The sequence below is a fragment of the Lissotriton vulgaris genome, chromosome 11, assembly GCF_964263255.1.
Source record: "Lissotriton vulgaris chromosome 11, aLisVul1.2, whole genome shotgun sequence".
Lineage (NCBI taxonomy): Eukaryota > Metazoa > Chordata > Amphibia > Caudata > Salamandridae > Lissotriton > Lissotriton vulgaris.
The window spans coordinates 483,234,597-483,252,107 of record NC_141699.1 but is presented as its reverse complement, the minus strand read 5'-3'; the positions used below and the strand labels follow the sequence as shown (position 1 = coordinate 483,252,107).

The 17,511-nt window shown below is 43.5% G+C and overlaps 22 non-coding genes across 22 annotated transcripts; all 22 read left to right on the top strand.

The window, feature by feature from the left end:
- The first annotated feature begins 1,098 nt into the window (after positions 1–1,098).
- Positions 1,099–1,180, top strand: TRNAS-CGA (transfer RNA serine (anticodon CGA)). The gene has a single exon. It is a non-coding gene; the product is annotated as a tRNA-Ser (tRNA).
- Positions 1,181–1,720: 540 nt separating this feature from the next.
- TRNAS-CGA (transfer RNA serine (anticodon CGA)) lies at positions 1,721–1,802 on the top strand. Its single transcript has one exon. It is a non-coding gene; the product is annotated as a tRNA-Ser (tRNA).
- A 544-nt stretch (positions 1,803–2,346) lies between these two features.
- TRNAS-UGA (transfer RNA serine (anticodon UGA)) lies at positions 2,347–2,428 on the top strand. The gene has a single exon. It is a non-coding gene; the product is annotated as a tRNA-Ser (tRNA).
- Positions 2,429–2,974: 546 nt separating this feature from the next.
- TRNAS-CGA (transfer RNA serine (anticodon CGA)) lies at positions 2,975–3,056 on the top strand. The gene has a single exon. It is a non-coding gene; the product is annotated as a tRNA-Ser (tRNA).
- Positions 3,057–3,599: 543 nt separating this feature from the next.
- Positions 3,600–3,681, top strand: TRNAS-CGA (transfer RNA serine (anticodon CGA)). The gene has a single exon. It is a non-coding gene; the product is annotated as a tRNA-Ser (tRNA).
- A 543-nt stretch (positions 3,682–4,224) lies between these two features.
- Positions 4,225–4,306, top strand: TRNAS-UGA (transfer RNA serine (anticodon UGA)). The gene has a single exon. It is a non-coding gene; the product is annotated as a tRNA-Ser (tRNA).
- A 543-nt stretch (positions 4,307–4,849) lies between these two features.
- Positions 4,850–4,931, top strand: TRNAS-UGA (transfer RNA serine (anticodon UGA)). Its single transcript has one exon. It is a non-coding gene; the product is annotated as a tRNA-Ser (tRNA).
- A 2,425-nt stretch (positions 4,932–7,356) lies between these two features.
- On the top strand, positions 7,357–7,438 carry TRNAS-CGA (transfer RNA serine (anticodon CGA)). Its single transcript has one exon. It is a non-coding gene; the product is annotated as a tRNA-Ser (tRNA).
- Positions 7,439–7,978: 540 nt separating this feature from the next.
- Positions 7,979–8,060, top strand: TRNAS-CGA (transfer RNA serine (anticodon CGA)). Its single transcript has one exon. It is a non-coding gene; the product is annotated as a tRNA-Ser (tRNA).
- A 543-nt stretch (positions 8,061–8,603) lies between these two features.
- Positions 8,604–8,685, top strand: TRNAS-CGA (transfer RNA serine (anticodon CGA)). The gene has a single exon. It is a non-coding gene; the product is annotated as a tRNA-Ser (tRNA).
- A 1,166-nt stretch (positions 8,686–9,851) lies between these two features.
- On the top strand, positions 9,852–9,933 carry TRNAS-UGA (transfer RNA serine (anticodon UGA)). The gene has a single exon. It is a non-coding gene; the product is annotated as a tRNA-Ser (tRNA).
- A 545-nt stretch (positions 9,934–10,478) lies between these two features.
- Positions 10,479–10,560, top strand: TRNAS-CGA (transfer RNA serine (anticodon CGA)). The gene has a single exon. It is a non-coding gene; the product is annotated as a tRNA-Ser (tRNA).
- Positions 10,561–11,101: 541 nt separating this feature from the next.
- On the top strand, positions 11,102–11,183 carry TRNAS-CGA (transfer RNA serine (anticodon CGA)). The gene has a single exon. It is a non-coding gene; the product is annotated as a tRNA-Ser (tRNA).
- Positions 11,184–11,724: 541 nt separating this feature from the next.
- On the top strand, positions 11,725–11,806 carry TRNAS-CGA (transfer RNA serine (anticodon CGA)). The gene has a single exon. It is a non-coding gene; the product is annotated as a tRNA-Ser (tRNA).
- Positions 11,807–12,349: 543 nt separating this feature from the next.
- On the top strand, positions 12,350–12,431 carry TRNAS-UGA (transfer RNA serine (anticodon UGA)). Its single transcript has one exon. It is a non-coding gene; the product is annotated as a tRNA-Ser (tRNA).
- Positions 12,432–13,601: 1,170 nt separating this feature from the next.
- On the top strand, positions 13,602–13,683 carry TRNAS-CGA (transfer RNA serine (anticodon CGA)). Its single transcript has one exon. It is a non-coding gene; the product is annotated as a tRNA-Ser (tRNA).
- Positions 13,684–14,226: 543 nt separating this feature from the next.
- TRNAS-CGA (transfer RNA serine (anticodon CGA)) lies at positions 14,227–14,308 on the top strand. The gene has a single exon. It is a non-coding gene; the product is annotated as a tRNA-Ser (tRNA).
- A 540-nt stretch (positions 14,309–14,848) lies between these two features.
- Positions 14,849–14,930, top strand: TRNAS-CGA (transfer RNA serine (anticodon CGA)). The gene has a single exon. It is a non-coding gene; the product is annotated as a tRNA-Ser (tRNA).
- A 544-nt stretch (positions 14,931–15,474) lies between these two features.
- TRNAS-UGA (transfer RNA serine (anticodon UGA)) lies at positions 15,475–15,556 on the top strand. Its single transcript has one exon. It is a non-coding gene; the product is annotated as a tRNA-Ser (tRNA).
- Positions 15,557–16,102: 546 nt separating this feature from the next.
- On the top strand, positions 16,103–16,184 carry TRNAS-CGA (transfer RNA serine (anticodon CGA)). Its single transcript has one exon. It is a non-coding gene; the product is annotated as a tRNA-Ser (tRNA).
- Positions 16,185–16,726: 542 nt separating this feature from the next.
- TRNAS-CGA (transfer RNA serine (anticodon CGA)) lies at positions 16,727–16,808 on the top strand. The gene has a single exon. It is a non-coding gene; the product is annotated as a tRNA-Ser (tRNA).
- Positions 16,809–17,351: 543 nt separating this feature from the next.
- TRNAS-UGA (transfer RNA serine (anticodon UGA)) lies at positions 17,352–17,433 on the top strand. Its single transcript has one exon. It is a non-coding gene; the product is annotated as a tRNA-Ser (tRNA).
- Positions 17,434–17,511: the final 78 nt, after the last annotated feature.

Sequence of the window (17,511 nt, the reverse complement as noted above, 5' to 3'; positions counted from 1 at the left end):
CAAGTCACAGAGTTAAATGGAAAAAACTCAAACTAGATGTACACATTGAGACAATTTCCACACCCAGGAAGTGTTTTAGAGAGCTGGTGGCTCGGAAGGGTTCGTAGTCTGGACCTGTCCTGCCTGATCTAGACAAGTCATGAAAAGAGTACTTTTTTTTATGAAGCGTGTCTTGTTTAAGCTTTTGGACTCTTTCTGAGTACACTTAAGGGACCATTGCCACCGTCGTAATATAGGGAAACGAGGATAGAAATGTGCAGTGATTGATTACCGCTCATCGGTGCCCTGTCACTCACTTTGAGTGATGCGTATTGCTATTTTTATTAATTGTATGAAAGCATGCAAAATAAGTGAGGACAACAGGGCACTGCTGGTACGTGCCCCGTCCTTCTGTTACTTTATTTTTTATGTCTCGGCCTGACGTGAGTAGTGCATGGCTCGTATACGACAACTGTGACATCATACTCACGCAGCTGCGATGACCGAGTGGTTAAGGAGTTGGACTTGAAATCCAATGGGGTTTCCCCGCGTAGGTCCGAATCCTGCTTGCAGCGTCATGAGATTTTGCATGAACACCATTTGGTTTAGTTAAGTAAATGTTTACTTCTTGTTACGCAATCCTCATCAAGTCACAGAGTTAAACGGCAAAAACTCAAACTAGATGTAAACATTGAAACAATTTCCACACCTAGGAAGTGTTTTAGAGAGCAGGTGGCTCGGAAGGGTTTGAAGTCTGGACCTATCCTGCCTGATCTAGACAAGTTACGAAAAGAGTAATTATTTTTTTATGAAGAGTGTCTTGTTTAGGCTTTTGGACTCTTTCTTAGTACACTTAAGGGCCCGTTACCACCGCCGTAATATAGGGAAAAGAGGGTAGAAATGCGCAATGATTGATTACCACTCATCTGTGCCCTTTCACTCACTTTGAGTGATGCATGTTGCTATTTTTATTAATTGTATGAAAGCATGCAAAATAAGTGAGGACAACAGGGCACTGCTGGTACGTGCCCCGTCCTTCTGTTACTTTATTTTTTGGTCTCGGCCTGACATGAGCAGAGTATGGCTCGTATACGACAACAGTGACATCATACTCATGCAGCTGCGATGGCTGAGTGGTTAAGGCGTTGGACTCGAAATCCAATGGGGTTTCCCTGCGCAGGTTTGAATCCTGCTTGCAGCGTAGTGTGATTTTGCATGAACACCATTTGGTTTAGTTAAGGAAATGTTCACTTCTTGTTCGCAATCCTCATCAAGTCACAGAGTTAAATGGAAAAAACTCAAACTAGATGTAAACATTGAGACAATTTCCACACCCAGGAAGTGTTTAAGAGAGCTGGTGGCTCGGAAGGGTTTGTAGTCTGGACCTGTCCTGCCTGATCTAGACAAGTCATGAAAAGAGTACTTTTTTTATGATGCATGTCTTGTTTAGGCTTTTGGACCTTTCTTAGTACACTTAAGGGCCTGTTACCACCGCCGTAATATAGGGAAAAGTGGGTAGAAACATGCAGTGATTGATTACCACTCATCTGTGCCCTTTCACGCACTTTGAGTGATGCATGTTGCTATTTTTATTAATTGTATGAAAGCATGCAAAATAAGTGAGGACAACAGGGCACTGCTGGTACGTGCCCCGTCCTTCCGTTACTTTATTTTTTTGGTCTCCGCCTGACATGAGCAGAGCATGGCTCGTATACGACAACAGTGACATCATACTCATGCAGCTGCGATGGCCGAGTGGTTAAGGCGTTGGACTCGAAATCCAATGGGGTTTCCCTGCGCAGGTTCGAATCCTGCTTGCAGCGTAGTGTGATTTTGCATGAACACCATTTGGTTTAGTTAAGTAAATGTTCACTTCTCATTACGCAATCCTCATCAAGTCACAGAGTTAAACTGCAAAAACTCAAACTAGATGTAAACATTGAGACAATTTCCACACTCAGGAAGTGTTTTAGAGAGCAGGTGGCTCGGAAGGGTTCGTAGGCTGGACCTGTCCTGCCTGATCTAGACAAGTCATGAAAAGAGTACTTTTTTTTTATGAAGCGTGTCTTGTTTAAGCTTTTGGACTCTTTCTGAGTACACTTAAGGGCCCGTTGCCACCGCCGTAATATAGGGAAACGAGGATAGAAATGTGCAGTGATTGATTACCGCTCATCGGTGCCCTGTCACTCACTTCGAGGGATGCGTATTGCTATTTTTATTAATTGTATGAAAGCATGCAAAATAAGTGAGGACAACAGGGCACTGCTGGTACGTGCCCCGTCCTTCTGTTACTTTATTTTTTATGTCTCGGCCTGACGTGAGTAGTGCATGGCTCGTATACGACAACTGTGACATCATACTCACGCAGCTGCGATGGCCGAGTGGTCAAGGCGTTGGACTTGAAATCCAATGGGCTTTCCCCGCGTAGGTTCGAATCCTGCTTGCAGCATCATGAGATTTTGCATGAACACCATTTGGTTTAGTTAAGTAAATGTTCACTTCTTGTTACGCAATCCTCATCAAGTCACAGAGTTAAACGGCAAAAACTCAAACTAGATATAAACATTGAGACAATTTCCACACCCAGGAAGTATTTTAGAGAGCAGGTGCCTCGGAAGGGTTCGTAGTCTGGACCTGTCCTGCATGATCTAGACAAGTCACGAAAAGAGTAATTATTTTTTTTATGAAGCGTGTCTTGTTTAGGCTTTTGGACTCTTTCTTAGTACAATTAAGGGCCCGTTACCACCACCGTAATATAGGGAAAAGAGGGTAGAAATGCGCAGTGATTGATTACCGCTCATCTGTGCCCTGTCACTCACTTTGAGTGATGCTTGTTGCTATTTTTATTAATTGTATGAAAGCATTCAAAATAAGTGGGGGATACAGGGCACTGCTGGTACGTGCCCCGTCCTGCTGTTACTTTAATTTTTTGGTCTCGGCCTGACGTGAGCAGCGTATGGCTCGTATACGACAACAGTGACATCATACTCATGCAGCTGCGATGGCCGAGTGGTTAAGGCGTTGGACTCGAAATCCAATGGGGTTTTCCTGCGCAGGTTCGAATCCTGCTTCCAGCGTAGTGTGATTTTGCATGAACACCATTTGGTTTAGTTAAGTAAATGTTCACTTCTTGTTACGCAATCCTCATCAAGTCACAGAGTTAAATGGAAAAAACTCAAACTAGATGTAAACATTGAGACAATTTCCACACCCAGGAAGTGTTTTAGAGAGCTGGTGGCTCGGAAGGGTTTGTAGTCTGGACCTGTCCTGCCTGATCTAGACAAGTCATGAAAAGAGTACTTTTTTTTATGAAGCATGTCTTGTTTAGGCTTTTGGACTCTTTCTTAGTACACTTAAGGGCCCGTTACCACCGCCATAATATAGGGAAAAGTGGGTAGAAACATGCAGTGATTGATTACCACTCATCTGTGCCCTTTCACTCACTTTGAGTGATGCATGTTGCTATTTTTATTAATTGTATGAAAGCATGCAAAATAAGTGAGGACAACAGGGCACTGCTGGTACGTGCCCCGTCCTTCCGTTACTTTATTTTTTTGGTCTCGGCCTGACATGAGCAGAGCATGGCTCGTATACGACAACAGTGACATCATACTCATGCAGCTGCGATGGCCGAGTGGTTAAGGCATTGGACTCGAAATCCAATGGGGTTTCCCTGCGCAGGCTCGAATCCTGCTTGCAGCTGAGTGTGATTTTGCATGAACACCATTTGATTTAGTTAATGAAATGTTCACTTCTTGTTACGCAATCCTCATCAAGTCACAGAGTTAAATGGCAAAAACTCAAACTAGATGTAAACATTGAAACTATTTCCACACCTAGGAAGTGTTTTAGAGAGCAGGTGGCTCGGAACGGTTTGTAGTCTGGACCTATCCTGCCTGATCTAGACAAGTTACGAAAAGAGTAATTTTTTTTATGAAGCGTGTCTTGATTAGGCTTTTGGACTCTTTCTGAGTACAATTAAGGGCCCGTTGCCACCGCCGTAATAGAGGTAAACGAGGGTAGAAATGTGCAGTGATTGATTACCGCTCATCTGTGCCCTGTCACTCACTTTGAGTGATGCGTATTGCTATTTTTATTAATTGTATGAAAGTATGCGAAATAAGTGAGGACAACAGGGCACTGATGGTACGTGCCCCGTCCTTCCGGTACTTTATTTTTTAGGTCTCGGCCTGACATGAGTAGCGCATGGCTCGTATATGACAACAGTGACATCATACTCATGCAGCTGCGATGGCCGAGTGGTTAAGGTGTTGGACTTGAAATCCAATGGGGTTTCCCCGCGTAGGTTTGAATCCTGCTTGCAGCGTCTTGAGATTTTGCATGAACACCATTTGGTTTAGTTGAGTAAATGTTCACTTCTCGTTACGCAATCCTCATCAAGTCACAGAGTTAAACGGCAAAAACTAAAACTAGATGTAAACATTGAGACAATTTCCACACCCAGGAAGTGTTTTAGAGAGCAGGTGGCTCGGAAGGGTTCGTATTCTGGACCTGTCCTGCCTGATCTAGACAAGTCATGAAAAGAGTACTTTTTTTTATGAAGCGTGTCTTGTTTAAGCTTTTGGAGTCTTTCTGAGTACACTTAAGGGCCCGTTGCCACCGCCGTAATATAGGGAAACGAGGATAAAAATGTGCATCGATTGATTACCGCTCATCTGTGCCCTGTCACTCACTTTGAGTGATGCGTATTGCTATTTTTATTAATTGTATGAAAGCATGCAAAATAAGTGAGGACAACAGGGCACTGCTGGTACGTGCCCCGTCCTTCTGTTACTTTATTTTTTATGTCTCGGCCTGACGTGAGTAGTGCATGGCTCGTATACGACAACTGTGACATCATACTCACGCAGCTGCAATGGCCGAGTGGTTAAGGCGTTGGACTTGAAATCCAATGGGGTTTCCCCGCGTAGGTTTGAATCCTGCTTGCAGCGTCATGAGATTTTGCATGAACACCATTTGGTTTAGTTAAGTAAATGTTCACTTCTCATTACGCAATCCTCATCAAGTCACAGAGTTGAACGGCAAAAACTCAAACTAGATGTAAACATTGAGACAATTTCCACACCCAGGAAGTGTTTTAGAGAGCAGGTGGCTCGGAAGCGTTCGTAGTCTGGACCTGTCCTGCATGATCTAGACAAGTCACGAAAAGAGTAATTATTTTTTTTTATGAAGCGTGTCTTCTTTAGGCTTTTGGACTCTTTCTTAGTACACTTAAGGGCCCGTTACCACCGCCGTAATATAGGGAAAAGAGGGTAGAAATGCGCAGTGATTGATTACCGCTCATCTGTGCCCTGTCACTCACTTTGAGTGATGCTTGTTGCTAATTTTATTAATTGTATGAAAGCATTCAAAATAAGTAGGGGATACAGGGCACTGCTGGTACGTGCCCCGTCCTGCCGTTACTTGAATTTTTAGGTCTCGGCCTGACGTGAGTAGCGTATGGCTCGTATACGACAACAGTGACATGATTCTCATGCAGCTGCGAAGGGTGAGTGGTTAAGGCGTTGGACTCGAAATCCAAACTGGTTTCCCTGCGCAGGTTCGAATCCTGCTTGCAGCGTAGTGTGATTTTGCATGAACACCATTTGGTTTAGTTAAGTAAATGTTCACTTCTCGTTACGCAATCCTCATCAAGTCACAGAGTTAAATGGAAAAAACTCAAACTAGATGTACACATTGAGACAATTTCCACACCCAGGAAGTGTTTTAGAGAGCTGGTGGCTCGGAAGGGTTTATAGTCTGGACCTGTCCTGCCTGATCTAGACAAGTCATGAAAAGAGTACTTTTTTTTATGAAGCATGTCTTGTTTAGGCTTTTGGACTCTTTCTTAGTACACTTAAGGGCCCGTTGCCACCGCCGTAATATATGGAAACGAGGGTAGAAATGTGCAGTGATTGATTACCGCTCATCTGTGCCCTGTCACTCATTTTGAGTGATGCATATTGCTATTTTTATTAATTGTATGAAAGTATGTGAAATAAGTGAGGACAACAGGGCACTGCTGGTATGTGCCCCGTCCTTCCTTTACTTTATTTTTTAGGTCTCGACCTGACATGAGTAGCGCATGGCTCGTATATGACAACAGTGACATCATACTCACGCAGCTGCGATGGCCGAGTGGTTAAGGCGTTGGACTTGAAATCTAATGGGGTTTCCCCACGTAGGTTCGAATCCTCCTTGCAGCGGCATGAGATTTTACATGAACACCATTTGGTTAAGTTAAGTAAATGTTCACTTCTCATTACGCAATCCTCATCAAGTCACAGAGTTAAACTGCAAAAACTCAAACTAGATGTAAACATTGAGACAATTTCCACACCCAGGAAGTGTTTTAGAGAGCAGGTGGCTCGGAAGGGTTCGTAGTCTGGACCTGTCCTGCCTGATCTAGACAAGTCATGAAAAGAGTACTTTTTTTTATGAAGCGTGTCTTGTTTAAGCTTTTGGACTCTTTCTGAGTACACTTAAGGGACCGTTGCCACCGCCGTAATATAGGGAAACGAGGATAGAAATGTGCAGTGATTGATTACCGCTCATCGGTGCCCTGTCACTCACTTTGAGTGATGCGTATTGCTATTTTTATTAATTGTATGAAAGCATGCAAAATAAGTGAGGACAACAGGGCACTGCTGGTACGTGCCCCGTCCTTCTGTTACTTTATTTTTTATGTCTCGGCCTGACGTGAGTAGTGCATGGCTCGTATACGACAACTGTGACATCATACTCACGCAGCTGCGATGACCGAGTGGTTAAGGAGTTGGACTTGAAATCCAATGGGGTTTCCCCGCGTAGGTCCGAATCCTGCTTGCAGCGTCATGAGATTTTGCATGAACACCATTTGGTTTAGTTAAGTAAATGTTTACTTCTTGTTACGCAATCCTCATCAAGTCACAGAGTTAAACGGCAAAAACTCAAACTAGATGTAAACATTGAAACAATTTCCACACCTAGGAAGTGTTTTAGAGAGCAGGTGGCTCGGAAGGGTTTGAAGTCTGGACCTATCCTGCCTGATCTAGACAAGTTATGAAAAGAGTAATTATTTTTTTTATGAAGAGTGTCTTGTTTAGGCTTTTGGACTCTTTCTTAGTACACTTAAGGGCCCGTTACCACCGCCGTAATATAGGGAAAAGAGGGTAGAAATGCTCAATGATTGATTACCACTCATCTGTGCCCTTTCACTCACTTTGAGTGATGCATGTTGCTATTTTTAATAATTGTATGAAAGCATGCAAAATAAGTGAGGACAACAGGGCACTGCTGGTACGTGCCCCGTCCTTCTGTTACTTTAATTTTTTGGTCTCGGCCTGACATGAGCAGAGTATGGCTCGTATACGACAACAGTGACATCATACTCATGCAGCTGCGATGGCTGAGTGGTTAAGGCGTTGGACTCGAAATCCAATGGGGTTTCCCTGCGCAGGTTTGAATCCTGCTTGCAGCGTAGTGTGATTTTGCATGAACACCAATTGGTTTAGTTAAGGAAATGTTCACTTCTTGTTCGCAATCCTCATCAAGTCACAGAGTTAAATGGAAAAAACTCAAACTAGATGTAAACATTGAGACAATTTCCACACCCAGGAAGTGTTTAAGAGAGCTGGTGGCTCGGAAGGGTTTGTAGTCTGGACCTGTCCTGCCTGATCTAGACAAGTCATGAAAAGAGTACTTTTTTTATGATGCATGTATTGTTTAGGCTTTTGGACCTTTCTTAGTACACTTAAGGGCCTGTTACCACCGCCGTAATATAGGGAAAAGTGGGTAGAAACATGCAGTGATTGATTACCACTCATCTGTGCCCTTTCACTCACTTTGAGTGATGCATGTTGCTATTTTTATTAATTGTATGAAAGCATGCAAAATAAGTGAGGACAACAGGGCACTGCTGGTACGCGCCCCGTCCTTCCGTTACTTTATTTTTTTGGTCTCCGCCTGACATGAGCAGAGCATGGCTCGTATACGACAACAGTGACATCATACTCATGCAGCTGCGATGGCCGAGTGGTTAAGGCGTTGGACTCGAAATCCAATGGGGTTTCCCTGCGCAGGTTCGAATCCTGCTTGCAGCGTTGTGTGATTTTGCATGAACACCATTTGGTTTAGTTAAGTAAATGTTCACTTCTCATTACGCAATCCTCATCAAGTCACAGAGTTAAACTGCAAAAACTCAAACTAGATGTAAACATTGAGACAATTTCCACACTCAGGAAGTGTTTTAGAGAGCAGGTGGCTCGGAAGGGTTCGTAGGCTGGACCTGTCCTGCCTGATCGAGACAAGTTACGAAATGAGTAATTTTTTTTATGAAGCGTGTCTTGTTTAGGCTTTTGGACTCTTTCTGAGTACACTTAAGGGCCCGTTGCCACCGCCGTAATATATGGAAACGAGGGTAGAAATGTGCAGTGATTGATTACCGCTCATCTGTGCCCTGTCACTCATTTTGAGTGATGCATATTGCTATTTTTATTAATTGTATGAAAGTATGCGAAATAAGTGAGGATACCAGGGCACTGCTGGTATGTTCCCCGTCCTTCCGTTACTTTATTTTTTAGGTCTTGACCTGACATGAGTAGCGCATGGCTCGTATACGACAACAGTGACATCATACTCACGCAGCTGCGATGCCCGAGTGGTTAAGGCGTTGGACTCGAAATCCAATGGGGTTTCCCTGCGCAGGTTCGAATCCTGCTTGCAGCGTAGTGTGATTTTGCATGAACACCATTTGGTTTAGTTAAGGAAATGTTCACTTCTCGTTCGCAATACTCATCAAGTCACAGAGTTAAACTGCAAAAACTCAAACTAGATGTAAACATTGAAACAATTTCCACACCTAGGAAGTGTTTTAGAGAGCAGGTGGCTCGGAAGGGTTTGTAGTCTGGACCTATCCTGCCTGATCTAGACAAGTTACGAAATGAGTAATTTTTTTTTATGAAGCGTGTCTTGTTTAGGCTTTTGGACTCTTTCTGAGTACACTTAAGGGCCCGTTGCCACCGCCGTAATATATGGAAACGAGGGTAGAAATGTGCAGTGATTGATTACCGCTCATCTGTGCCCTGTCACTCATTTTGAGTGATGCATATTGCTATTTTTATTAATTGTATGAAAGTATGCGAAATAAGTGAGGACAACAGGGCACTTTGGTATGTGCCCCGTCCTTCCTTTACTTTATTTTTTAGGTCTCGACCTGACATGAGTAGCGCATGGCTCGTATATGACAACAGTGACATCATACTCACGCAGCTGCGATGGCAGAGTGGTTAATGCGTTGGACTTGAAATCCAATGGGGTTTCCCCACGTAGGTTCGAATCCTCCTTGCAGCGGCATGAGATTTTGCATGAACACCATTTGGTTAAGTTAAGTAAATGTTCACTTCTCATTACGCAATCCTCATCAAGTCACAGAGTTAAACTGCAAAAACTCAAACTAGATGTAAACATTGAGACAATTTCCACACCCAGGAAGTGTTTTAGAGAGCAGGTGGCTCGGAAGGGTTCGTAGTCTGGACCTGTCCTGCCTGATCTAGACAAGTCATGAAAAGAGTACTTTTTTTATGAAGGGTGTCTTGTTTAAGCTTTTGGACTCTTTCTGAGTACACTTAAGGGACCGTTGCCACCGCCGTAATATAGGGAAACGAGCATAGAAATGTGCAGTGATTGATTACCGCTCATCGGTGCCCTGTCACTCACTTTGAGTGATGCGTATTGCTATTTTTATTAATTGTATGAAAGCATGCAAAATAAGTGAGGACAACAGGGCACTGCTGGTACGTGCCCCGTCCTTCTGTTACTTCATTTTTTATGTCTCGGCCTGACGTGAGTAGTGCATGGCTCGTATACGACAACTGTGACATCATACTCACGCAGCTGCGATGGCCGAGTGGTTAAGGCGTTGGACTTGAAATCCAATGGGGTTTCCCCGCGTAGGTCCGAATCCTGCTTGCAGCGTCATGAGATTTTGCATGAACACCATTTGGTTTAGTTAAGTAAATGTTTACTTCTTGTTAAGCAATCCTCATCAAGTCACAGAGTTAAACGGCAAAAACTCAAACTAGATGTAAACATTGAAACAATTTCCACACCTAGGAAGTGTTTTAGAGAGCAGGTGGCTCGGAAGGGTTTGAAGTCTGGACCTATCCTGCCTGATCTAGACAAGTTACGAAAAGAGTAATTGATTTTTTTATGAAGAGTGTCTTGTTTAGGCTTTTGGACTCTTTCTTAGTACACTTAAGGGCCCGTTACCACCGCCGTAATATAGGGAAAAGAGGGTAGAAATGCGCAATGATTGATTACCACTCATCTGTGCCCTTTCACTCACTTTGAGTGATGCATGTTGCTATTTTTATTAATTGTATGAAAGCATGCAAAATAAGTGAGGACAACAGGGCACTGCTGGTACGTGCCCCGTCCTTCTGTTACTTTATTTTTTGGTCTCGGCCTGACATGAGCAGAGTTTGGCTCGTATACGACAACAGTGACATCATACTCATGCAGCTGGGATGGCCGAGTGGTTAAGGCGTTGGACTCGAAATCCAATGGGATTTCCCTGCGCAGGTTCGAATCCTGCTTGCAGCGTAGTGTGATTTTGCATGAACACCATTTGGTTTAGTTAAGGAAATGTTCACTTCTTGTTCTGAATCCTCATCAAGTCACAGAGTTAAATGGAAAAAACTCAAACTAGATGTAAACATTGAGACAATTTCCACACCCAGGAAGTGTTTAAGAGAGCTGGTGGCTCGGAAGGGTTTGTAGTCTGGACCTGTCCTGCCTGATCTAGACAAGTCATGAAAAGAGTACTTTTTTTTATGATGCATGTCTTGTTTAGGCTTTTGGACCTTTCTTAGTACACTTAAGGGCCTGTTACCACCGCCGTAATATAGGGAAAAGTGGGTAGAAAAATGCAGTGATTGATTACCACTCATCTGTGCCCTTTCACTCACTTTGAGTGATGCATGTTGCTATTTTTATTAATTGTATGAAAGCATGCAAAATAAGTGAGGACAACAGGGCACTGCTGGTACGTGCCCCGTCCTTCCGTTACTTTATTTTTTTGGTCTCCGCCTGACATGAGCAGAGCATGGCTCGTATACGACAACAGTGACATCATACTCATGCAGCTGCGATGGCCGAGTGGTTAAGGCGTTGGACTCGAAATCCAATGGGGTTTCCCTGCGCAGGTTCGAATCCTGCTTGCAGCGTAGTGTGATTTTGCATGAACACCATTTGGTTTAGTTAAGTAAATGTTCACTTCTCATTACGCAATCCTCATCAAGTCACAGAGTTAAACTGCAAAAACTCAAACTAGATGTAAACATTGAGACAATTTCCACACTCAGGAAGTGTTTTAGAGAGCAGATGGCTCGGAAGGGTTTGTAGTCTGGACCTGTCCTGCCTGATCTAGACAAGTCATGAAAAGAGTACTTTTTTATGAAGCATGTCTTGTTTAGGCTTTTGGACTCTTTCTTAGTACACTTAAGGGCCCGTTACCACCGCCGTAATATAGGGAAAAGTGGGTAGAAACATGCAGTGATTGATTACTACTCATCTGTGCCCTTTCACTCACTTTGAGTGATGCATGTTGCTATTTTTATTAATTGTATGAAAGCATGCAAAATAAGTGAGGACAACAGGGCACTGCTGGTACATGCCCAGTCCTTCCGTTACTTTATTTTTTTGGTCTCGGCCTGACATGAGCAGAGCATGGCTCGTATACGACAACAGTGACATCATACTCATGCAGCTGCGATGGCCGAGTGGTTAAGGCGTTGGACTCGAAATCCAATGGGGTTTCCCTGCGCAGGTTCGAATCCTGCTTGCAGCGTAGTGTGATTTTGCATGAACACCATTTGATTTAGTTAATGAAATGTTCACTTCTTGTTACGCAATCCTCATCAAGTCACAGAGTTAAATGGCAAAAACTCAAACTAGATGTAAACATTGAATCTATTTCCACACCTAGGAAGTGTTTTAGAGAGCAGGTGGCTCGGAACGGTTTGTAGTCTGGACCTATCCTGCCTGATCTAGACAAGTTACGAAAAGAGTAATTTTTTTTATGAAGCGTGTCTTGATTAGGCTTTTGGACTCTTTCTGAGTACAATTAAGGGCCCGTTGCCACCGCCGTAATAGAGGTAACCGAGGGTAGAAATGTGCAGTGATTGATTACCGCTCATCTGTGCCCTGTCACTCACTTTGAGTGATGCGTATTGCTATTTTTATTAATTGGATGAAAGTATGCGAAATAAGTGAGGACAACAGGGCACTGATGGTACGTGCCCCGTCCTTCCGTTACTTTATTTTTTAGGTCTCGGCCTGACATGAGTAGCGCATGGCTCGTATACGACAACAGTGACATCATACTCATGCAGCTGCGATGGCCGAGTGGTTAAGGTGTTGGACTTGAAATCCAATGGGGTTTCCCCGCGTAGGTTTGAATCCTGCTTGCAGCGTCTTGAGATTTTGCATGAACACCATTTGGTTTAGTTAAGTAAATGTTCACTTCTCGTTACGCAATCCTCATCAAGTCACAGAGTTAAACGGCAAAAACTAAAACTAGATGTAAACATTGAGACAATTTCCACACCCAGGAAGTGTTTTAGAGAGCAGGTGGCTCGGAAGGGTTCGTATTCTGGACCTGTCCTGCCTGATCTAGACAAGTCATGAAAAGAGTACTTTTTTTTATGAAGCGTGTCTTGTTTAAGCTTTTGGAGTCTTTCTGAGTACACTTAAGGGCCCGTTGCCACCGCCGTAATATAGGGAAACGAGGATAAAAATGTGCATCGATTGATTACCGCTCATCTGTGCCCTGTCACTCACTTTGAGTGATGCGTATTGCTATTTTTATTAATTGTATGAAAGCATGCAAAATAAGTGAGGACAACAGGGCACTGCTGGTACGTGCCCCGTCCTTCTGTTACTTTATTTTTTATGTCTCGGCCTGACGTGAGTAGTGCATGGCTCGTATACGACAACTGTGACATCATACTCACGCAGCTGCGATGGCCGAGTGGTTAAGGCGTTGGACTTGAAATCCAATGGGGTTTCCCCGCGTAGGTCTGAATCCTGCTTGCAGCGTCATGAGATTTTGCATGAACACCATTTGGTTTAGTTAAGTAAATGTTTACTTCTTGTTACGCAATCCTCATCAAGTCACAGAGTTAAACGGCAAAAACTCAAACTAGATGTAAACATTGAAACAATTTCCACACCTAGGAAGTGTTTTAGAGAGCAGGTGGCTCGGAAGGGTTTGAAGTCTGGACCTATCCTGCCTGATCTAGACAAGTTACGAAAAGAGTAATTGATTTTTTTATGAAGAGTGTCTTGTTTAGGCTTTTGGACTCTTTCTTAGTACACTTAAGGGCCCGTTACCACCGCCGTAATATAGGGAAAAGAGGGTAGAAATGCGCAATGATTGATTACCACTCATCTGTGCCCTTTCACTCACTTTGAGTGATGCATGTTGCTATTTTTATTAATTGTATGAAAGCATGCAAAATAAGTGAGGACAACAGGGCACTGCTGGTACGTGCCCCGTCCTTCTGTTACTTTATTTTTTGGTCTCGGCCTGACATGAGCAGAGTATGGCTCGTATACGACAACAGTGACATCATACTCATGCAGCTGGGATGGCCGAGTGGTTAAGGCGTTGGACTCGAAATCCAATGGGATTTCCGTGCGCAGGTTTGAATCCTGCTTGCAGCGTAGTGTGATTTTGCATGAACACCATTTGGTTTAGTTAAGGAAATGTTCACTTCTTGTTCGCAATCCTCATCAAGTCACAGAGTTAAACGGCAAAAATTCAAACTAGATGTAAACATTGAAACAATTTCCACACCTAGGAAGTGTTTTAGAGAGCAGGTGGCTCGGAAGGGTTTGAAGTCTGGACCTATCCTGCCTGATCTAGACAAGTTACGAAAAGAGTAATTATTTTTTTATGAAGAGTGTCTTGTTTAGGCTTTTGGACTCTTTCTTAGTACACTTAAGGGCCCGTTACCACCGCCGTAATATAGGGAAAAGAGGGTATAAATGCGCAATGATTGATTACCACTCATCTGTGCCCTTTCACTCACTTTGAGTGATGCATGTTGCTATTTTTATTAATTGTATGAAAGCATGCAAAATAAGTGAGGACAACAGGGCACTGCTGGTACGTGCCCCGTCCTTCTGTTACTTTATTTTTTGGTCTCTGCCTGACATGAGCAGAGTATGGCTCGTATACGACAACAGTGACATCATACTCATGCAGCTGCGATGGCTGAGTGGTTAAGGCGTTGGACTCGAAATCCAATGGGGTTTCCCTGCGCAGGTTTGAATCCTGCTTGCAGCGTAGTGTGATTTTGCATGAACACCATTTGGTTTAGTTAAGGAAATGTTCACTTCTTGTTCGCAATCCTCATCAAGTCACAGAGTTAAATGGAAAAAACTCAAACTAGATGTAAACATTGAGACAATTTCCACACCCAGGACGTGTTTAAGAGAGCTGGTGGCTCGGAAGGGTTTGTAGTCTGGACCTGTCCTGCCTGATCTAGACAAGTCATGAAAAGAGTACTTTTTTTATGATGCATGTCTTGTTTAGGCTTTTGGACCTTTCTTAGTACACTTAAGGGCCTGTTACCACCGCCGTAATATAGGGAAAAGTGGGTAGAAACATGCAGTGATTGATTACCACTCATCTGTGCCCTTTCACTCACTTTGAGTGATGCATGTTGCTATTTTTATTAATTGTATGAAAGCATGCAAAATAAGTGAGGACAACAGGGCACTGCTGGTACGTGCCCCGTCCTTCCGTTACTTTATTTTTTTGGTCTCCGCCTGACATGAGCAGAGCATGGCTCGTATACGACAACAGTGACATCATACTCATGCAGCTGCGATGGCCGAGTGGTTAAGGCGTTGGACTCGAAATCCAATGGGGTTTCCCTGCGCAGGTTCGAATCCTGCTTGCAGCGTAGTGTGATTTTGCATGAACACCATTTGGTTTAGTTAAGTAAATGTTCACTTCTCATTATGCAATCCTCATCAAGTCACAGAGTTAAACTGCAAAAACTCAAACTAGATGTAAACATTGAGACAATTTCCACACTCAGGAAGTGTTTTAGAGAGCAGGTGGCTCGGAAGGGTTCGTAGGCTGGACCTGTCCTGCCTGATCTAGACAAGTCATGAAAAGAGTACTTTTTTTTTATGAAGCGTGTCTTGTTTAAGCTTTTGGACTCTTTCTGAGTACACTTAAGGGCCCGTTGCCACCGCCGTAATATAGGGAAACGAGGATAGAAATGTGCAGTGATTGATTACCGCTCATCGGTGCCCTGTCACTCACTTCGAGGGATGCGTATTGCTATTTTTATTAATTGTATGAAAGCATGCAAAATAAGTGAGGACAACAGGGCACTGCTGGTACGTGCCCCGTCCTTCTGTTACTTTATTTTTTATGTCTCGGCCTGACGTGAGTAGTGCATGGCTCGTATACGACAACTGTGACATCATACTCACGCAGCTGCGATGGCCGAGTGGTCAAGGCGTTGGACTTGAAATCCAATGGGCTTTCCCTGCGTAGGTTCGAATCCTGCTTGCAGCATCATGAGATTTTGCATGAACACCATTTGGTTTAGTTAAGTAAATGTTCACTTCTTGTTACGCAATCCTCATCAAGTCACAGAGTTAAACGGCAAAAACTCAAACTAGATATAAACATTGAGACAATTTTCACACCCAGGAAGTATTTTAGAGAGCAGGTGCCTCGGAAGGGTTCGTAGTCTGGACCTGTCCTGCATGATCTAGACAAGTCACGAAAAGAGTAATTATTTTTTTTATGAAGCGTGTCTTGTTTAGGCTTTTGGACTTTTTCTTAGTACAATTAAGGGCCCGTTACCACCACCGTAATATAGGGAAAAGAGGGTAGAAATGCGCAGTGATTGATTACCGCTCATCTGTGCCCTGTCACTCACTTTGAGTGATGCTTGTTGCTATTTTTATTAATTGTATGAAAGCATTCAAAATAAGTGGGGGATACAGGGCACTGCTGGTACGTGCCCCGTCCTGCTGTTACTTTAATTTTTTGGTCTCGGCCTGACGTGAGCAGCGTATGGCTCGTATACGACAACAGTGACATCATACTCATGCAGCTGCGATGGCCGAGTGGTTAAGGCGTTGGACTCGAAATCCAATGGGGTTTTCCTGCGCAGGTTCGAATCCTGCTTCCAGCGTAGTGTGATTTTGCATGAACACCATTTGGTTTAGTTAAGTAAATGTTCACTTCTTGTTACGCAATCCTCATCAAGTCACAGAGTTAAATGGAAAAAACTCAAACTAGATGTAAACATTGAGACAATTTCCACACCCAGGAAGTGTTTTAGAGAGCTGGTGGCTCGGAAGGGTTTGTAGTCTGGACCTGTCCTGCCTGATCTAGACAAGTCATGAAAAGAGTACTTTTTTTATGAAGCATGTCTTGTTTAGGCTTTTGGACTCTTTCTTAGTACACTTAAGGGCCCGTTACCACCGCCATAATATAGGGAAAAGTGGGTAGAAACATGCAGTGATTGATTACCACTCATCTGTGCCCTTTCACTCACTTTGAGTGATGCATGTTGCTATTTTTATTAATTGTATGAAAGCATGCAAAATAAGTGAGGACAACAGGGCACTGCTGGTACGTGCCCCGTCCTTCCGTTACTTTATTTTTTTGGTCTCGGCCTGACATGAGCAGAGCATGGCTCGTATACGACAACAGTGACATCATACTCATGCAGCTGCGATGGCCGAGTGGTTAAGGCATTGGACTCGAAATCCAATGGGGTTTCCCTGCGCAGGCTCGAATCCTGCTTGCAGCTGAGTGTGATTTTGCATGAACACCATTTGATTTAGTTAATGAAATGTTCACTTCTTGTTACGCAATCCTCATCAAGTCACAGAGTTAAATGGCAAAAACTCAAACTAGATGTAAACATTGAAACTATTTCCACACCTAGGAAGTGTTTTAGAGAGCAGGTGGCTCGGAACGGTTTGTAGTCTGGACCTATCCTGCCTGATCTAGACAAGTTACGAAAAGAGTAATTTTTTTTATGAAGCGTGTCTTGATTAGGCTTTTGGACTCTTTCTGAGTACAATTAAGGGCCCGTTGCCACCGCCGTAATAGAGGTAAACGAGGGTAGAAATGTGCAGTGATTGATTACCGCTCATCTGTGCCCTGTCACTCACTTTGAGTGATGCGTATTGCTATTTTTATTAATTGTATGAAAGTATGCGAAATAAGTGAGGACAACAGGGCACTGATGGTACGTGCCCCGTCCTTCCGGTACTTTATTTTTTAGGTCTCGGCCTGACATGAGTAGCGCATGGCTCGTATATGACAACAGTGACATCATACTCATGCAGCTGCGATGGCCGAGTGGTTAAGGTGTTGGACTTGAAATCCAATGGGGTTTCCCCGCGTAGGTTTGAATCCTGCTTGCAGCGTCTTGAGATTTTGCATGAACACCATTTGGTTTAGTTAAGTAAATGTTCACTTCTCGTTACGCAATCCTCATCAAGTCA